The following is a 20,589-nucleotide window of genomic DNA, read 5'->3' as shown; positions in this document are numbered from 1 at the left end:
TTTGACTTTGTCAGACAGTTTGAATACACAAAAGGCCAATCCGCTTTTCTTCGGTAGCCATTTTAGACCATTGTTCACTTTTTAAAATGAAAGTTCATTTTTTAAAGACACAGTCCGTTTTTTATAACTCTTCAGAGTTAGTCCATGATTGTTGTATCCTTGCACCTTTGGTGTGCGTGACACAGGCAATTTAAATACTGTATGGGAGAGAAGGTGGTGTAGTGGTAATGTAACTGGACTAGTATTCCAGAACCCAGGCTAATGCTCTGGGGCACCACAGCAGATGGTGAAATTTGAATTCAATTAATAAATCGGGAATTAAAGCTAGTCTGATGATGACCATGAAACCATTGTCGATTGTTGTAAAAACCTATCTGGTTCACTAATGTCCATTAGGGAAGGAAATCTGCCATCCTTACCTGGTCTGGCCTACATGTGACTCCAGACCCAGCAATGTAGTTGACTCTTAAATGCCCTCTGAAATGGCCTGGCAAGCCACTTAATTCAAGGGGAATTAATGATGGGCAATAAATGCTGGCCTAGTCAGTGACGCCCACATCTCACAAATGAATAAAAAAAAATGTGCACCTTTTCAAATTATTCAGTTAATTAGGTGCACTGCCATCACCATTATGACACTTCAGCTCCAGTTGGTTTCACCAGTGGAAAGCAAAATTCATTAGTGACACTTTTAGCCACTAGCAAGAGCTATCTGGAGTGAAAATCAATCAAACTTAAAACTTGGTCAGCATGGTAGTTTCTTTTGTCCATGGCACCATATTAATTATCAGTATTCAAATGTAACCCTGTATTTGTTATAAGTATGTTAGAAGATCAACAAGATGTGTGAATACTGTGCAAAATGCCAATGGTGTCAGTACACATTTATGGTGTTACAAAATATAAATTAAAGAGTAAAATAGGAACTATTAAAGAGGAATTGTATGTTTTAAAGGTTCTGATATGATTAGATACTTCTAAAGAAAATGATGTGTGAATTGGAGAAGTGAGATTATTAATTAGTTCCAATGAGAATACCAAGCTCCCTTATCATAATGGGAGTGTATACTAGCTATACAGATCAGACAGTAGTCGGCTAGATGATCTCCAGTGGCTGGTGCCATGATTAGTCTCAGCACCTCTTGGTTAGAAAAGAGAAAATCCTCTAGGATGCCTGCTCCTAATTGCTATTCGTTGATCCTCTGGAAAGCATGCATGTGTGAACATTAGGTAAGACTAGGATAAGGCTTATCTGTCATGCACTCCCCCCCGCCCCAGATTGAATTGCCTTCTAACACAAACACTCATTGTCTTCACACACATTTCGGGTGGGGCGGGGGTGGGGGTTAATTGTAGGTAACTGGTGAGTATGGAACCTTATCCAGTAAGAGCCAACATACTCAGATTAGATGGTGAGATAAGGAGAGAAAGATGGCAAAAATATAGTGGCGATTTGTTCCCAGAATCACTAGCTCAATTCAGATTGAAAATGGAGATGGCAAGAAATCAGACAAATTGATTCCTGCTGTTCTCCTGGTTTTTATTATCTTTTAGCAGTCATTCTGTTGTTGAATCATTTCAAATTTTTACATTTCTTGTGATTCATCTTGGAAAGTTAAGTTGTGTTTTCTTCTCCTTGCACTTACTAACAAATACATATCAAGGATTGGTTAATACACAAATATGCAGGTTCATTTATTAAGGAGGTGAAGAGTTGGTAGCAGCATTACAAAGTAGGAGAACTTGTATGCATGTCTGATCTGGTTGCTTCCTCACAGCAGACTGAGAGAGAGTCTGAGTCATATGATAGATTGCATAATTTCCCCTTTGGTAATGTGTACAAAAAATATAACCACACCCATTTAAAGGTGTACCACAACAAATAAACAGCTCCCCTTTACAAATACCCATAATTATTTGCAACACATGGAAATGCTTATTTCAGAGTTACGAGTTAAGAAACTCATAAACTTATAAGTCCTTGAAGTGCAGTGGCGGTCTACTTACATGCCCCAACTTAGTGACTGTAATGTTAGCTTGAGATTGTTGAGTCTTCTCACAGTGGTCTGTGGGAATGTCACACTTGGATGTTGCTTTGGATTTTGCCTTGGATCTTGTCCTGGATGCAATGTAGTTACACAGTGGTTGAGGATTAGGTAATTCCCTGATTTTCCCTCTGTTCCATCTCACTGTGGCACCATTGAGTGTGATAACCTCACGTGACCTCAGCTCCAGACAGATCCTTGTCACTTCAGCTGGTTGCCATGTACCTTCTATGGGATGCTGAATTTGAACCTGTTGACCTATCTTTAAACTTGGCAACTCTTTGCCTGCATTCCTGTCATGCACATCTTTCATCCTTTCCTGTTTTTAAAAAACTTCTTCTTTGGCTTCTGGAAGGGAAGATTGATGAAGACTTGGTGGATTTGTTCGCACTGGTCTGCCAAACATGAGTTCTGCTGGTGATGGATGGTTGCACTTAAGCGGTGTTGCCCTAAGGTGTAGCATTATAATGTGTAGATCTTGTTTAGTCTGTCTGCACTTCAGAATTAAAGAGCTCACCATACAAACCATTCTTTCGGCCATGTCATTAGATTTGGGGTAGTGCGAAGATGGAGTAGTGTGGTCTATTACCCACTTCTCACACATGTCCCTGAATGGCTTTCCAGCAAATTGAATCCCAATATCTGAGATTACCTCCCTGGGTGCCCCAAATAAACTGAAAATAGCACTTAGTGTGTGTGCTACATTGTGCTTGACATATCGTGCAATTGACGGATAGGATACTTGGAAAAATAATCAGTGACAACTAAGAAATCATACCCATTGATGTGGAAGAGGCTAGAAGCAATCTTGGCCCAAGGATGAGTAGAAACTTTGTGTGGTAAAAGCAGTTCCTTGTGCTGATTTGGCATATTTTCTTGACATGCCTTGCACTTAACTGTGACATCAATGTCATGGTTCATACCTGGCCTATAGACTGTCTCTCTTGCTCGCTTCCTCAAACGATCTATGCCCTTGTGTGACTGATGAAGTTGCTGTAGTATGTCACGTAACAATGATTCAACCTGCTTTCCATTGAAGATGAGTCCCTGGGATATGCCTAGCTGATCCTGATAAATCCAAAACTGTCTCACGTGCTTGTGGATATCCTGAATGGAGTCTGGCCTTTCCTCAATAATCGTTTTCCAGAGTTTCTGCAATGTTGAATCTTTCGCTGTCTCCACCTGTAGTTGCTGACACTTCTGTTGTGCGAAATCCATCAGGTCAACTTGTAGAACAACTTCAAGTTAAATGTCGAGCAGGTCGACCTGTAGATCTATGTTTACATCTGTGGTCTTCGCTAGATTGGATAGTCTGCTGAGCGTTTCAATGTAACTATCAAGTTACCGGGGTTTATACTGAAACTGGCAGTAGTAACCCTGTATCTTTACTAGGAGACGTTGCAGCCTCAGCAATATGCTAGTCAATGGTTTCCCCTAAATCATCTGGAGCTGTTTGTGGTCCACCACAAATCTCTTCCCAAATCGGAAGGTGTGAAAACAAATAATTCCAAACACCAAGGCTAATGTTTCCCTCTCAATGTTCAAGTCATTGGACTGCACTGCAGATAGGGTTTTTGAAGCAAATGCAATGGCTTTATCCTTCTGTTATAAGCATGCTCCTAAGCCTTTTTGAGGTGCAGTCACTTCTAGAGTGGTCACTTCTCTGCGATTGTACAGTTGCAATAATGATGCTTTTGACAATGACTTCTTTAGTGCTTCAAAGAGATGTTGGTGGTCTTCGTGCCACAGGAAAGACACCTCCTTTTTCAACAGTTCCCATAGAGATGATGCTTTTTGTGCAAAATTAGGAATGTAAGGGGACAAAAGGTTGAAAGACCTAAATGTCAAAGATCCTCCTTATCTTGGGGTGGTGGCATCACATGGATATCCTCCACTTTGCCTGGCTCAGAACATTGCTGTATGTTAATGTTGCATTTCTGACTTTTCAACACCAGTGCTTCTCTACGTGCAATTTGCATTAGCAGATGTAAATTTCAAACATGCTCCTGTTTTATCCTTCCCACGACAGCTATGTAATCTGCAATGTATATGCATCCTGATACTGTACAGGTGATACGACCCATATGTACTTGAAAAAGATTTTTACTAACGGATAGCCCAAAAGGAAGCCATGGGAGGCAATAATGACCAAATGCGGTACGAAACGTAGTGAGTTCCTGGGATTTCTCTGGCACATGTACTGACCAATACCTATTTTTCTGCATCAAGTTTTGAAAAGAACTTTGCTCCCCTGAATTTTTATGTGGACAACACTTCAGCGCTTTGTTCAAACGTCTCAGATCCAGGCAGACTTGGAGCGATACATCCTTCTTGACGACATATGTAATTGAGCTGCACCAATCCATATGCTCTTGTACCTTCCAAATGATCCCATCCATTTCCATTTTATCCAACTCAACCTTCAACTTGGCTAACATGTGGATTTCGCACTTGCATGGTGGATCAATTGATGGTACAGCATCCTCTCTCAAGTGTATCGTTGCATCTCCCGAAAACTGCCGATCCTATCGAAGCACTCGGGATATTGCGATGTCAGGTCACTAGGCGAAGTGATGGGTGTATATTCTGATGCTGAACTGCCTTCCGGCACCTGGCTGATCCCATGTATAGTTACTAATGTGAGATCTCGACATGCTGGCAGACCTGCAATTGCTGAGCCTTTGCTTTCTACTATGTAGAACATCTGTGACGTCCAAGGTGACTGGTTGTATTTACACTCTAGCACGATGGATCCTAAACATAGAATTGCCAACCCATTATATGTTGACATCTTCACGGTAATGGACATCGCCATGGCCTTCCACTTCTGTGGTTACATTGCTTGCAGAACTCTCAGAAAGCAGTATGTCGGCACTTGCCCCTTGTCTATATTTGCCAATTGTGAATGTTTATCGATTTTCTGAGGACAGATGGTCTGAATCGGAGCAAATACTTCTGACAGTGCAATGGCATCTATGTGTTCTGCAACATGGACAGTGTGGAATGTATGCTCAACGCATCTTGCAGTGTCTTGATCATCATAATCGTTGTCTGTTTTGTCCGCCATCTCGTGTATGATTTGGCTATTGGATCTGGTACGATCTTTGTTGCTGCTTGAAGGTATTGTCTGTTTACAGTCTGCTTGAGCCTTTGCACAACTTCTCATAGCTCCTTTGGCCTTTGCTCTTCTGCATTGCCATTACCCTTTGTGCCACATGCCTTGTAGAAATCATGAAACGCTGGGCAACTCTTTGGTGCATGGAGAAGTCCACACCTTGTACATGTCTTCCTGGGTTTAGCTAACCTAGTCAATGTGTCGACAGTTGGGGCAGCGCACAAGACCTGCAAGCTCTGTTGGCCTGCAATAATTGTCTCAGACGTTCATCTGTCTTTGAGTAGCTCATCAATGCTGCAGTCTTTGGGTTTGTGCAGCAGATCTTTTTGAAATGCATCTATTGGAGTAGATGCAATCACTAATTCGGCGATTCTGCCAGCTCTGTGTCTGAAAAATCACAGTAGTAATACTTTTCTCTGCATTGACTGATAAAATGATTGATGGATTCCTTAGGCTGTGAATGGAATGACATAAACTCCAGGCGATGGATACGCAAATTCATTTTGACCCTTAACTGGTCTTCCAAAGTTGTCCAAATCTTCTTGGAATCTGTTTAGTCTTCTTCTGCGAGCACGGATGTGTTGAGCCTATTTTAACCTTCATTTCCAATGGCTGAACAAATCTTTATGGCCTGTTTGTATGGTTCAGAAATGCCCAAGTTGACGAACCCTATCTCTATGCGTTGCTTAAGTAGTTTAAACTCAGACAGTAGGTCAACCACCTTCCAATTTAAGCTTGGGAGTTTTGTGGAAATTTTTGCAATATTCTCCAGGTCTTTCTTCCTCTCTGTTGTTTAACGGAATACTGCTGTTTTACTGATCAGGATTCAAATACTGTAAATGCTTTAAACACACTGTAGTGTTTCAGTTGCTTGTAGTTCCTCTGTTCACCACAATACGATCTACTGCTGCTGCAGCACTTGGGAAGAGTGGTGCAGTTGCTGCTTGCGCGTACGTTTCTGAGGCTTCACCCACAAAGCTTGGTCATGGCGGGAACACACAATGCTCCACAAAATGAATAATAGCACCAAAGACTTTTTCAGCCTTCTTCAACTCTTAATTTCGCCTATCGTTTTTGTGACCTTACTTGGCCCGATTTCCACGACGGTTCTTGGTTCTCCCTTGCCCTGCAATCGATCTGGCCCATGTCCCAGCTACTCGCCTTCTCTGACTGAATACTGCCTGGCACTGCACCTCTCGACACGCTGCTCCTGCTTGTTAAACTCACACTGTCTGTGCATTCCGAACTCCAGTTAGAGACCACACACTCTGCGTTGACTGAGTGGTTTCGAACTTCGGATCTTATCTAGCTTCCCCTTAAATGCATCTATACTATACACTTCAACCAATCCCTCTGGTAGCAACTTTCATACTCTCACCAATTTCTCGGCAAAGAAGATTCTTCTGAATTCTCAATTTGATTTCTTGGTGACTATTTTATATTGATGGCCTGTAGTTTTGCTCTTCCCACAAGTAGAAACACTTTCTTTATGTCATTCTATCAAAACCTTTCATAACATTAAAGCCCTCTAGTCGATCATCTCTTGGCCTTCCCTTTCAGAAGAGACCCAAGCTATTTATCCTTTCCTTATAGGTATTACTGTTGATAGTTCTATAATATTCTTGTAAAGAATTTGAGTTTTGCTGAAAATAGAGACACATTGTTGAATTTTCATCTTGCACTCATCAGAACAATCCGCAAGAATGCCAATATAAGGGAAAACGACAACTTTATACTGTATGAGAAGAGAGTGCTGATTGGTTGGCAAGTGAACTCTGATTGGTAGAGGCGCAGCCATGGAGAATGCACCAGTTTACTGTGACTGACAGTTAACTGCCAAATAGTGTTTGAAATTTAAACTAGGCAGCGTGACTCTGATTGGTCAAGGCATTGCCCTGAGGAATGAACCAGCGAATGGCTATCACCTATTTTATTTAGCTGAAAAAGGCACAATGTTTGTACATATTCTTTCTGTCTGCAAAGAACAGGGCCCTGTGTACTAATATACGTAGCTTCCAGTATGCGCAAATGCTCCACACTACGAGCCCTACTGACAATCTTAAATTGGTTGTCAGCATAATTCTTAACACACTGAGGATTATTTAGCAAATATGGTCCAACCGCAGAATCACATCTATTGCTGGACACTATGTTTTGAGTTTTGCAAGCATGGGCTGGTTGGGTATCGCCCATACCTTGCCCGTTGCGAGCAGCGGAAGGGACATGTTATTTGATATGATCTGCCAGTCTTTGGGACGTATGGCCTATATACCTAGCATCACACTGGCATTGAAATTCATATATCACTTTAGTCATTTGTGTGATAGGCAGGACATCTTTTCAGCTTGACGGCAGCATCTTGTTAGTGACAAACACCACACGTGTTGCTACTGCATAGTAGCAGCGTGACACAGCTAGCTTCACTTGTTGCTCAAAATTCGAACTCCTTTGCTTCCAAATTTCCGCAAACCAGCGCCCACTGAAGACATTGAATCCTTGAAAGCAAGCCTACCTGATCTAACGCACGCATATTGTGGGATTCCAAACAACATGTCTGATTTCCACATGCCATGTCTGACAGCGTTGCGAGGGCTTAAGACCAACTCGGACATACACATCAGTAAACCTGACAAAGGGATGGGAATAGTCATCCTTAACAAGCGTGACTGTATCAACAAAATGCACACCGTTCTTAATGACACGTCCAAATTCGTATCCATTGGACCTGCTGCTCAACATGGACGGAAGACTTGCTCGAAGGTAAGTTAAAGAAATGCTTGCTGGTCTTGTATAAAAGCAATGAGCTGCCTGGTGAAATATATGACAGGGTTCATCCTCACGGCTTGCTGCATCTGCATATGTATGGGCTGCCCAAGACATACAAGAGTGATGTCTCTCTACACCCTATGTTATCTATGACCAGTTCTGCACAACATGAATTGGCCAAATGTTTGGGCGAATTGTTACAACCAGTTTTGAGCAAGTTCTCCACATACAACGGTGAAGGATTCCATCACATTTGCGAAGGCCATACAGGACTTACGTATCAATATCAATGCTGTGTCCATGTGCTCACTTGACATTGCTAGCTTATTCACCAATGTACCACTTAAGAAATCCATAGATATTTGCACTGCAGTACTATATCATGGTGATCTAGACCCGCCACCATTGCGTAAATCACTATTCATTGAACTTATGAGCTCGGCAAGTCATGCAGTTGAGGTCAGTTTTAATGACACCAAGGGATCTCCTCCAGGCCCAGCTCTCGCAAATATCTTTGTTGGGTTCCGTGAGAAATGTGTCTTTGATGGAATGACACCTAACTTCCTACCTCTTGCATATTTCCAATATGTAGATGATACATTTGCTATATTTGAATCCACAGCTGCATGCAATAATTTCCTTACACATCTTAATGGGCTCCATCCTGTGCTCAAATTCACCTTTGAAATGGAGCAGTCAAATGAGTTCCATTTCCTTGACGTACTAGTTGAGAAATCTGCTAAGGTGTTCTCTACCACAGAATACCGCAAAACTACCCTCGCTGGTCAATACATGCATTGGGATTCTTACAGTTCCACGCGCTGTAAGATTGGCTTTATCGTCAACCTCGTAAATAGGACTCAAGCCATTTGCTCACCATGCAAGCTTGATGCTGAAATACGGTGAATCAAAGACATCCTGCATGACAATGGCTAACCTGATCAGATAATTTCTTTCTGTATATCGCGCAAACATATGAACAGGCCTAAGGCCGTGATTTTAGGCCCTGAAAAGTGCCCAGTCTACCTCAAATTACCCTGGAAGGGTAATGTATCCCAAAAATTTGAGCAACAGGTGAAGCTAGCTGTTTTACGCTGCTACTCTGCAGTAGTAACACGTGTGATGTTCGCCACTAACAGGATGCTGCTGTCAAGCTAAAAAGACATACTGCCTATCACACAAATGAGTAATGTGATGTATGAATTTCAATGCCAGTGTGAGGCTAGGTATATAGGCCATATGTCCCAAAGACTGGAAGGTCATATAAAACAACATGTCCCTTCCGCTGTTCACAAGGTACTGGCCATACCCAGCTCGTGCTTTCAAAACTCAAAACACAGTGTGCAACATAGATGTGATTCCACGATTGGACTACATTTGCTAAATAATCCTCAGTGTGCTAAGAATTACGCTGACAACCAATTTAAGATTGTCAGCAGGGCTTGTAGTGTGGTGCATTTGCACGTACTGGAAGCCACATATATTAATACACAGGGCCCTGTTCTTTGCAGACAGAAATAATATGTACAAACATTGTGCCTGTTTCAGCTGAACAAAATAAGTGACAGCCATTCGCTGGTTCATTCATCAAGGCAATGCCTTGACCAGAGTGAAGCTGCCTAGTTTAAATTTCAAACAAATTTTGTCAGTTAACTGTCAGCCACTGTAAACTGGTGCTTTCTCCATGGCTGCACCTCTACCATTTGCCAACCAGACATGTCTCTATTTTCAGAAATTATCAAATTCTTGTAAAGCTTTCTTGTACCCTCTCCAGTGCCTCTATATCCTTTTTATAATATGGCAACCAGAACTGTACACAGTTCTAACTAAAGTCCGATACAAGTTTAGCATAACTTCTCTACTTTTCAATGCCATTCCTCTAGAAATATACTAAAGTGCTTGGTTTGCTTTTGTTATGGCATAACTAACCTGCATCTCAACTTTTAGTGAAATGTGTAATTGTACTCCCAGATCCTTTAGCTCATCTACTGTATTTAGTTTCTTATTTTGCAAGTAATATGCGACCTCCTTACTTTTTTTAACCAACATGTAATACCTCACACTTGTTATGTTGAAATTCATTCACCAATTATAGTGCTATACTGAAGGGGCAGTTCTGGACTTAGTTCCAGGGTTCCTCTCCCTGGCAACAGTCTAAGATTAAGCCAGTTCGTTCACAACCTTGGTGTCAAATTTGACCCCAAGATGAGCTTCTGACCTCATATTCATTCCATCACTGAGACCACCTATTTCCACCTCCATAACATTGCCTGACTTTGCCCGTCTCAGCACATCTGCAGCTGAAACCCTCATTCATGCCTTCATTACCTTTAGACTTGACTATTCCAATGCACCCCTGGCTGGTCTCCCACATTCTACTCTCTGGAAGCATGAGGTCATCCAGAACTCTGCAGTCCATCTCTGTACTTGTTGACCTACATTGGCTCCTGATCAAACAACATCTTGATTTTAAGATTCTCATCATTGTTTTCCAATCCCCCCATGAACTTGCCCCTCCCTATCTCTGTAATCTCCTCCAGCCCCACAACCCTCCAAGGTATCTGCGCACCTCTAATTTTGGCCTTTTGTGCATCCCTGATTTTAATCGCTCCACCATTGCTGTCCGTGTCTTCAGTTGCCTTGGCCCCAAGCTTTGGAATATACTCATTACATCTTTCCGCCTCTCCACCTCACTTTCCTCCTTTAAGAGGCTCCTTAAAACCTAGCTCTTTGACCAAGCTTTGGGTCATCTGACCTAATATCTTCTTTTGTGGCTCGATGCCATACTTTGTTTTATAACACTCCTGTGAAGCGCCTTGGGACATTTTATTACATTAAAGGTGCGGGATAAATATAAGTTGTTGTTGTTGTGGAATGAAGCTGGGCATGTGTATCATTGGGAGACTATTTTGGTGGTAGTGATCATAATTCAGTTAGATTTAGCGTAGCAATGGAAAATGACAGAAATAAATGAGGAGTAAAAATCTGCAACTGGGGAAAGGCCAATTTTACTAAATTGAGATGTGACTTAGCAAAGGTGGACTGCTACTTGAAGGTAAATTAGTGTCAGAGCAGTGGGAGGCATTCAAGGAGGAGCTGGTTTAGGGTTCAGAGCGAATATGTTCCCACAAATGAAAAGGTGAGACTCCAAATTCTAGAGCCCCCGGATGTCAAGGAGAATACAGGGTAGGATAAGGCATAAAAGGGAAGCTTATGTCAGAAACCAAGACTTCGGATAAGGCCAGAAGCCTAGAAATTAAAAGGGAAATTAGGAAAGCAAAGAGAGGATGTGAAAAACTACTGGCAAGCAAAAGCAAGGAAAACCCAAAAGATGTTTTATAAATACATAAAGAGCAACTGGATAACTAAGGAAAGATTAGGGCCTATTAGAGACCAAAAAGGTCACCTGAGTCTGGAGCTGAAAGACATGGGCATGGTTCTTACTGAATACTTTGTCTGTCTTCACAAAAGAGGGGGGTTGATGCAGATCTTGCAGTTAAGGAGGAGGAGTATGAAATATTGGATGAGCTAAACATAGTGAAAGGGGAAATAACAAGGGGTTTATTATCTTTGAATGTAGATAGATCAGATGAGATGTATCCGAGTCTATTAAAGGAGGAAATAGCAGAGGCTCTGACCATAATTTTCTAATCCTCTATGGCTGCAGGCATGGTGCTGGAGGACTGCTAACATTGTACCACTGTTCAAAAAGGGAGAAAGGGGTAGACTGAGTAGTTAACAGGCCAGTCACACTAATAGTGGACAAATTGTTGGAACAAGTTCTGAAGGACAGTATTAATCATCATTTAGAGAAGCATGGATTAATCATGGATAGTCAGAATGGATTTTTTAAGGGAAGGTCATGTCTGATTAACTTGATTGAATTTTTTGAGGAGGTAATGTGGAAGATTTGATGAGGGTAACGTGTTTGATGTTGTTTACCTGGATTTTAGCAAAATTTGACAAGATTCCAAATGGTAGACTGGTCAGAAAATTCAAGGCCCGTGGGATGCAAGGGAAAGTGGCAAGTTAAATCCAAAATTGGCTCAGTTGCAGGAAGTAAAGGGTAATTTTCAGCAGGTATTGATTGCACTAGAGAGGGTACAGAGGAGATTTATAAGAATGTTGCCAGGACAGGAATATGTTAGCTATGAGGCAAGAATTGGATCGGCTGGGGTTGTTTTCTTTGAAACAGGCAGAGGAGAGATTAAGTTGCGATCTATAGAATTATGAGAGGCCTAGATAGAATGGATAGGAAGGATCTTTTTCCTTTAGCAAAGAGGGCAATAACCAGGGAAATAGATTAAAAGTAATTGGTAGAAGGATTAGAGGGGAATTGAGGAGAAATGTTTTCACCCAGAAGGTGACAGGGCTCTGGAACTCAATGCAATGAAAGGTGGTTGAGGCAGAAACCATCATTGCATTTAAAAAAACTTGGATATGCACTGGAAGTGCCTTAAACTACAGGCCTACTGACCAAGAGCTGGAAAGTGGGATTAGACTGGGTAAATCTTTTCCGGACAGCACAGACACACAGGTCGAATGGTCTCCTTCTGTGCTGTAAATTTCTATAATTCTATGGTCTGAATTTTACTGAATCCACGGCAGCACGCTTTGAACTCGGCGGCATGCCCGCATACAGCGACCGCTGCCAAGCTTCCGCGATATATCCTGCACGGGAGCTCATTAGCATCACTGCAACATGCCACCACCCCCCATATTACATGGAGAGAGGCAGGACATCCGGTGAAGGGAGGAACATTTTGACAGCTGTGCAGCAGGTGCAGGGGCCCTATTTAAAGGGTCCTAGCACCTACTTCCTGCCAGCTGTCAAAGAATACTTACCTCACTGTTGAAGAATGGGGCTGCTGTCAATCTGGCAGCAAAGCAGAAAGTACTGGAGAAACTGAGCAGGTTCGGCAGCATCTGTAGAGAGAAGCAGAGTTAACTTTCAGGTCAAAGGGTCCAACGTCGAAAGGGGATGACCGATCACCCTCCCAGACAGCCGGGGCCCTCTAGGCCTTGTGTGCACAGGGTACAACAGCCAAAGTCATCCACAGCCAAAGGGCAATCATATTAGCAACCTTCCTACAGTCAGGCTGCTAGCGCAGAAGTGGCATCGTGTAGGAGAATGCATTTCCAAATGTATTGTGACACAAATGGGTCAGCATGGGTGACACAAAAATGTAGAAAGGCCGAAAACAAAATCGTCTTCAGTAACATATGCATTGCTTTTACTGTGTGAATGAAGTGTGCCAGCATGTACTGATCGTGGCTCCTCCCATTACATCATTGGCCTTTCAGAACAGCCAATGTATGGAATAACATCATTGCCATGCCAGTATCACTCATGTGCGTCTCCACGGATGCAGTAATATGGACAATGGCTCAGTATTCTGCTGCCAGTAATGGTGGATGTCTGCAAGGGATAGCTCTTGTCTCCAAGAAGCCACCCCTCCATCTGAGCCAGTTCAGTGTGCAGCACTGCCAGCTGGGACTGGTGCAGGATGAAGTCATCATGTCAGCTGCCTGGAAAGCGGGCACAAATTTGTATGAATTGTATCCGGTAATCACATACGAGCTGCACATTGAGTGGAAGCACTTACGGTTTACCTATTCAGCTGGTCACCTGGCAGGAGCCTTGATGGCCACATGGGTGCAATCTATGACCCCTTGCACCTGTGGAAATCTTGCAATGGAGCCAAAACCAGTGGCCATCTGGGCTTGGCTTTCAGGGTCTGTTGTGAAGCGGATATAGTCACCAGCCCTCTGACACAGGACATCGGTGACCTCCCTGATGCAGCAGTGCACTGCTGACTTGTGACCCCACAAAGTAAGGCATAAAAATTGAGAGCCGCTGTCGCTTTGAGGGCCACAGGAATAGGATATCCCCCGAAGCCCTGGGCTGCAGGTCATCATTCAGCCAGGCACAGAGATGTGTCACTGCCTCTCTCGACATACGCAGTCACCTCTGACACTGGCGCTCTGACGTCTGCAGGTATGTCATGCGGGACCTGTAGATGCGCGGAGATCTGCAGTGGTGAGCTCTCCTTGGGGGCTGCTGCTCACAATCAGGGGTCTCTACGTGGCCTGCAACTGCCTATTGGTTTTGCCTGCAGCGCATATGTATCCTCTCAAAGAGTGCATCAATGAATATAGGGTGAACCATCCCCATCTTCAAGTTGCAATTCAACTTGGTTCCTTCAATTCTTCAAAAGTTCCTGACAGAGCAGAGATTGATGTTGAGTGGTATATCAGGTGCTTTCATGCAGCAGCCACGTGGCATGGCATGGCATTGACCGTCTTAGCTCCCACTAAGAGTGGCACCACATGACCACCATAAAGATTGTACAAACTGCATTGATTGGCCTACAAGACATATAAGCTTCACACTACCCTCTCTGGCACTCTCCCCACATACAGGGTGACTCGAGCACCATTGCTCCTTCACTGACAGAGACAATCAATGGCACAGAGCTGCCAACCATTGCGGAGGGCAGAATCGCAGTGGCGCCCTACAAGTCAGCAGAGTGAGACCCCTGAATATCCCCCCCTCCCCCTTCCCTTTCAGTATGCAGATTTGAGACCCCTGTAATTCCCCCCTCCTTCCTCTGTTCCAGTATGCAGAGTGAGTCCCTGAATATTCCCCCCCCCTCCCTTCTGGTATGCAGAGTGAGACCCCTGGATATCCCCCCCCTCCTCCCTTCCAGTGTGCAGAGTTGAGACCCCTGAAATCCCCCCCCCCAACTGCCTGTATGCAGAGTGGGACCCCTGAATATCTGGACTTACCTTCACTGATGAAAATTTCTGCCTCTGATGACCCGTCGGCTTTTGTGTTCATGAACGGGACAGCATGTGACAGCCGCCCGTTCAATGTAAAATCTGGAAATGTGCATCAAGAGGCGGTGGGCTGCATAATCTGCAGAGGTACCGTTTTTAACATGGTAATTGGGTTGCTGCCACCGACCGGCAGGGATGGGGGGCACACCGAGGTCCCCCTGCCACCAGTAATATGTGAAGGGCCCTTCTTGAAGTCAGCGGCCAAGGCAGGTCTCTCCCCATTGAATTTTACTGGCCCTGTGCCGCAACCAGTGGCGTCGAGGGGCCAGTAAAATTCAGCCCTATGGTTCTGTTGAATTTCACTCATATAGGGAAAAAAGTTACTACTTTGTCAAAATAGTTTCAGAGTATAAAATAATTAGTACAAAATGCACAATATTAGTCAGCATTTGAAAGAGTTCTTGCCTGTACATTTACAGCATTTCCTGAATTGCATGATTTCCAGAATTTAGTGGTTCTCTTTTTATTTTAACAGAATGAATGTGGCCCAGTGATATAACCCCCCTCTCCATTATTATAGAAGTCAAAGCATAGTTCCTAAATGGCATGCGATTTACAGTCACAATGCACAATCAATTTAAAAAAAAATCAATTGTCTTTAAGTGTTTGCTATGCACGTTTCCACTATCCTGTGTCGCCTGTAGCCTTGCACTACCTCATGTACGCCATCAGGAGAAGACCTTCAATATCAAGATTTAAAATTAGCAGTGTTGTCATAATCTTTTGCCTTCTAGTATATTTGTTAACAAACAAAGAATTAACAGTATTAGTAGATGCTCAGTAGCAGAAATAGGAACATATCTCCTATGCAATATTAATACAATTTCAATTATTTTAACAGTATGTACATTGGTAGATTTCTCAAGGCTTTCAATTAAGTTTAGGTCTAGGGCCATATTTATGATTGAACCAGCAGCACGAAATGTATTTACTGTATTTCTTTCATATCCTATTAAAGCCCATATTTTAACTATGGATGGATAACACCTGAAGAAGGTGGCTTAATTTAAAATCCCACGCCTCAAATGCATGCCAACCAATTTCGCACCCAAAGAGTAAGAAGTGGCAACTGGCCTGACTGGTAGAAGTGCAAAGTCAAACAGCAGGAATCCCAGGTAAGTGGATGAGGGGGTGGAGAACCCAGGGCAGGAGAGGTCTAAAATTTCCTTGTGTGGCCTGCAGGGACAATCCTGGCCCCAAAATGTGAGTTAAAAAAGTGAACATTGGATCTCTTCTGGCCCCAAATTCTCTTCTCGCTAAGTGAAACTAGCAAGAAACCTATACCTGCTTCCACGCACAGGCCCACTGTTACAATAGCATATTTAAAGAAGGACACCGTAAGTTTCAGCTGGCTATCCCTCTAACTGATCAGAACAGCAGGTTAAGATCAGAGCCTCCAAGATTGGTGTGGGATATCGGCAGTTGAGTCCCGCCGGCAATTTTAACTGCTTGATTACAAATGCCCTTTAAATCTCACTGAATTATTAATCTCTAATCTTTGGTGCTGTATTCTGTTCTTAAAAAGATTGTGCACATCTTACTAAATGTCATTCAAAGTCATCTAACTTTAAGGTGCTGTATGGTATTGCTACATATATTTTCTCCCCATGTCTGAGGTTCACCTCCACCGAGAAAGCCAGTGGAGAAACCTATTCCTGTAGTTTTACCTATGCTACTTCTGAACTGGCTCTGTAAAGAGCATATAAGAGCAGCCCAAATTTACTTTTTCTCCTGATTTCCCATCCTTTCCTGCTTCAGGAACTAATTTTCTAAGCCTTCTTATTGTTTGATCCTTGTATCCCTCAGGAATGAGTTTAGTGATCCTATCCCTCCCATCCTCCGGGTGACTCTTTACCTCCACATGATGCAACACCAGACGTCTGAGCTCAGTTCAGGCTTTTACTGTCTGGAGAATTGTGGGATTGGAATCAACATCAAACCAACCCTATAGGTTACCATGTGCACCAACTAACAGTGCAGCGCTGGATCCATCTTACTCAAAGTTTTAAGAGAATTCTAGGAGTTGATTACTGGGATTATGGTTCCATGCCATATAATTGAGTACAATGATAGCTGCAATTGTGCCTATTCAGTGCTTTCACTTCACACTATATGGGATCAATACCAGCTTCGGACTTTGAACAAAGCCAGTAAACAGTACCATATGTTATGATCTGGAATGCACTGCCTGAAAGTGTGGTGGAAGTAGATTCAATAGTCATAGCTTTCAAAAAGTGCATTCGATAAATACTTGTAAAGGAAACATTTGTAGGGGAGTGGGACTAATTGAAAAGTTCTTACAAAAAGCTGGAACAGGCATGATAGGACAAATAGCTCCTTGATTCTATGATGTCCTTGCAGTATAAAGGTTTGTATTGGTCTGTCATATGTGAGTGAATACTGACTGTATTGCAGCTAGGTCAAAAAAAACGGACAAAATCAAGATATATAATTGTGTCATTATTTAATCATTCCAAGTGCAAACAAATTTTCAACACTTAGTATTTATGATGGTAGTATATTTGCTAATACCTGCATGAAGCTCTCCAAACAATTGGCTGAACACTATGACCTACTAAATCGAGATGAATTTTAACAGCTCTGAGCCATGAGTTAAGAGGATGTTCCACCATAAGTGGTGAAATTCTGTCCAACTTGGTCCAGAATAAGGGTGTCTCTGATAATTAACGGAGAGAGCATACGGAATTATGAAGAAGCACATTTCTACCCTTTTAGCTGAGAGATACCAATGACTGAGATAGGAAGGAATGGAAACAGGAAACGAAGATCATATTGAAAATTATCTTGCCAGTACAGAACATCCTGAAAGGTTTTATACTGATTAGTTAGTGATATGTCATTAAGAATTGATTATAAAAGGCACCATTTTATTTTAACCATATATCCACTTATAAAAAATATTTGCAGTCGAGGCTGAACCTCTCGATGGCTAAAAATTACTAGTGGCTCAAAACTGTTATGTTTAGGCCTCTTCAAATGACGTTGGATCTTTCCTTACTTTTTATAACAATTAAACTGCACAGTAATGACAACTTAGCACCACTTTACACAGAGCTATGGCCCAAGAGCTGGAAGGTGGGATTAGGCTGGATAACTGTTTTTCAGCTGGCACAGACACGATGGGCCAAATGGCTTCCTTCTGTGCTGTAAATTTTTCGATGTTTCTACAATACAGCTTTATTATTTGATATTAAAGAGGGAGTAGAGTGAGAACAATCACATGTTGTTTCAGTCATAATGATATCACACCTGTACCGAGATAAAATGTAATGATTATGTTATATCATCCCACTGAATGTTTGGCAAGAAAATAAATATAAAAATAAATGCTATTGTGTGAATACTGTGACAGTTTATCATTGGATATTTGAGGAGGTATTAGAGGAGACTTTCAACTGCCGGTCTCTTGTTACTCACCTGATAAACGGGTGACCAGCAATTGAAAATCTAGTGGGGATCTTGTGCATCTATTTGCCTGCCTGACCGAACTTTCAGGCAGGCCTTTCAAAAGGTGCCCAGTACTCCTGTCCAAAACAGATGATTTATTTAGATTTAGAGATACAGCACTGAAACAGGCCCTTCGGCCCACCGAGTCTGTGCCGACCATTAACCACCCATTTATACTAATCCTACACTAGTCCCATATTCCTATCACATCCTCATCTGTCCCTATATTTCCCTACCACCTACCTATACTAGTGACAATTTATAATGGCCAATTTACCTATCAACCTGCAAGTCTTTTTGGCTGTGGGAGGAAACCGGGGCACCCGGAGGAAACCCACGCAGACACAGGGAGAACTTGCAAACTCCACACAGGCAGTACCCAGAATTGAACCCGGGTCGCTGGAGCTGTGAGGCTGTGGTGCTAACCACTGCGCCACTGTGCCGCCGAGTGACTGTTTAAATATGCAAATCAAGCTCCTACACCTGGTGTAGGACAGATTGCAACCTTCAAGGAGAAGTGGATGGAAGGTGCACGGCGTATAGCAGTCTCATTTCCGCAGGTGTTAAGAGGCCTAACTGATGGTCATTGAAGGGACCACTGGAGACCTTTCCAAAATGTTAAGTATTTGGGATTTTATAAAAAGACTTTTGTGGAGTCAGAAGGAGCAGCAGTGTATCTCCAGGCCCACCACCACCCCCCCCAAATTTTCTAGTCTGCTGCTGACCTGTTCTCATCCCCTGGCATTCGCTTCCCTTTCCCCAACAGGTCTTACCTGTTAGCTGGCTGTTTGCAGTAGCCAGCAAATTTTCCTCCCTTGAAAACTGGCGAGCAGCAGCAGGGTGACCATTTGGTGCCCACAGCTCACTGAGAAAATGATAATGAGGCCCAAACATGAAACTGATGTCTCAGGACCCTAAGGGTTACTTGAGGGGAAAGCAGGGCAATCCCAAGGTTCATGATCTGTATGTGTTTTCTTACTCGCACATTATCTCTTCCTGTATACTAATGAAAATCATTTATTTCAATGATTGCAAAGGGTAAGATGACACTAACTTTCAGAAATCTGGAGGGGGTTCTTCAGGAACATGTTAATGCATGTTTAGCATTCCTCAGGGAGATGTCAATATTTGTTGCCCCTCTCATACAGAAGAGTGAAAAACCACTGCACTAAACCATTAGTGCGACCAACACATCTGTTGAGAGATCACCACAGACATAACGGCGCCACTTTTGTTTTATGTTGGCTTTTGATTGCCACAAAGGGGTTGTTATTGGCTGCAATAGAAAATAGTGCATTCCCAGTGGGCAGTAGATATATTAATGCTTCAGCAGCCACACATCTCCAGGTAATTATGTTAGAATAATTTTAGGGTAAAATTTTGGCAGTGCACTAATGATAATTAGATGTTGATTTTTTTAAGTTAATACTGTGGTTAATAATATTGTAAAATACATTGACTAAAATGCTTTTCGCTGTCCTGAGGTTGTGAAAGACACTGCATAAATGCACGTCTGAATTTCCTATTGATTCCTGATGATGCTGATTTATTTCTCCATTTGGTTCTTTAGCCAACACTGGGGAAAATATACCCCCATTGGATCCCTTTCTTTCCCTAGTATAAAGTTAGTATTTTTTTTTTGGTGTTTCCTAACTACTCTTGGAACTATTATAATGTGTGCCGGAGATAGCTATTAACAGAATGTTATTTTTCCTTAAAACACTCTCTTCCTACCTGTTGTCACGATCATGTTTTATTTTCTATTTGAAAAATGTTTCTATGCTGTCTGCAGTTAGAAGCTACAAACACCAACCAAAGAATTGAGATAAAAATAAAACTATGGATATATAAAAAATTTAAAATATATGTTCAAGACTATGATGGCCTCTTGGAGTCAGGCATAAGTTATTCAGCTTCAATCTTGCAACTTATGACATCCAAAGGCCTCCAGTGTATTAAATGTTTCTGATTCCCAACCAATTTTATATACTCTCCTGCTTCAGATAGTGGTTCTTTTAAAGTGTCATACATATTCGAAGTAGAGCTACAAGAGCTCTAACTTTAGCAATGGGAATAAACTAACACATATTTCCTCTAACATTTAATGCAGTCAACTAGAAATGGACAGATGACTGAATTGTGTATTCAAATGTTTAGATAAAATAATAATACTCGGAGATACCACCAAAATATTTGAATATGGGTACTATCAGTCTTCTTGTGTGTGTGCACACATGATTGGGTCCACTAACACAAGATGAAGGTTTGCTGTTTTCAAAAAAATTGAGGATGAAGAACATTCCATAATGTTTTCTCTTCTGTATTGTTGTTTTTGTATTTTCACTGTTGCTTTTT

At 42.3% G+C, this 20,589-nt stretch overlaps 1 protein-coding gene across 1 annotated transcript in view; it reads left to right on the top strand.

Annotated features, from left to right (window-relative positions):
- Positions 1-1,201: 1,201 nt before the first annotated feature.
- The window catches only part of LOC137378466 (stathmin-3-like), a 37,412-nt gene continuing 18,024 nt past the window's right edge, over positions 1,202-20,589 (top strand). The window contains exon 1 of the mRNA XM_068048796.1: positions 1,202-1,230. The gene's annotated coding sequence lies outside the window, so the exon portion shown is untranslated. The remainder of the gene's footprint in view (positions 1,231-20,589) is intronic.

This window comes from Heterodontus francisci, chromosome 16 (genome assembly GCF_036365525.1).
Source record: "Heterodontus francisci isolate sHetFra1 chromosome 16, sHetFra1.hap1, whole genome shotgun sequence".
Lineage (NCBI taxonomy): Eukaryota > Metazoa > Chordata > Chondrichthyes > Heterodontiformes > Heterodontidae > Heterodontus > Heterodontus francisci.
This window is presented reverse-complemented; position numbering and strand designations above follow the sequence as displayed.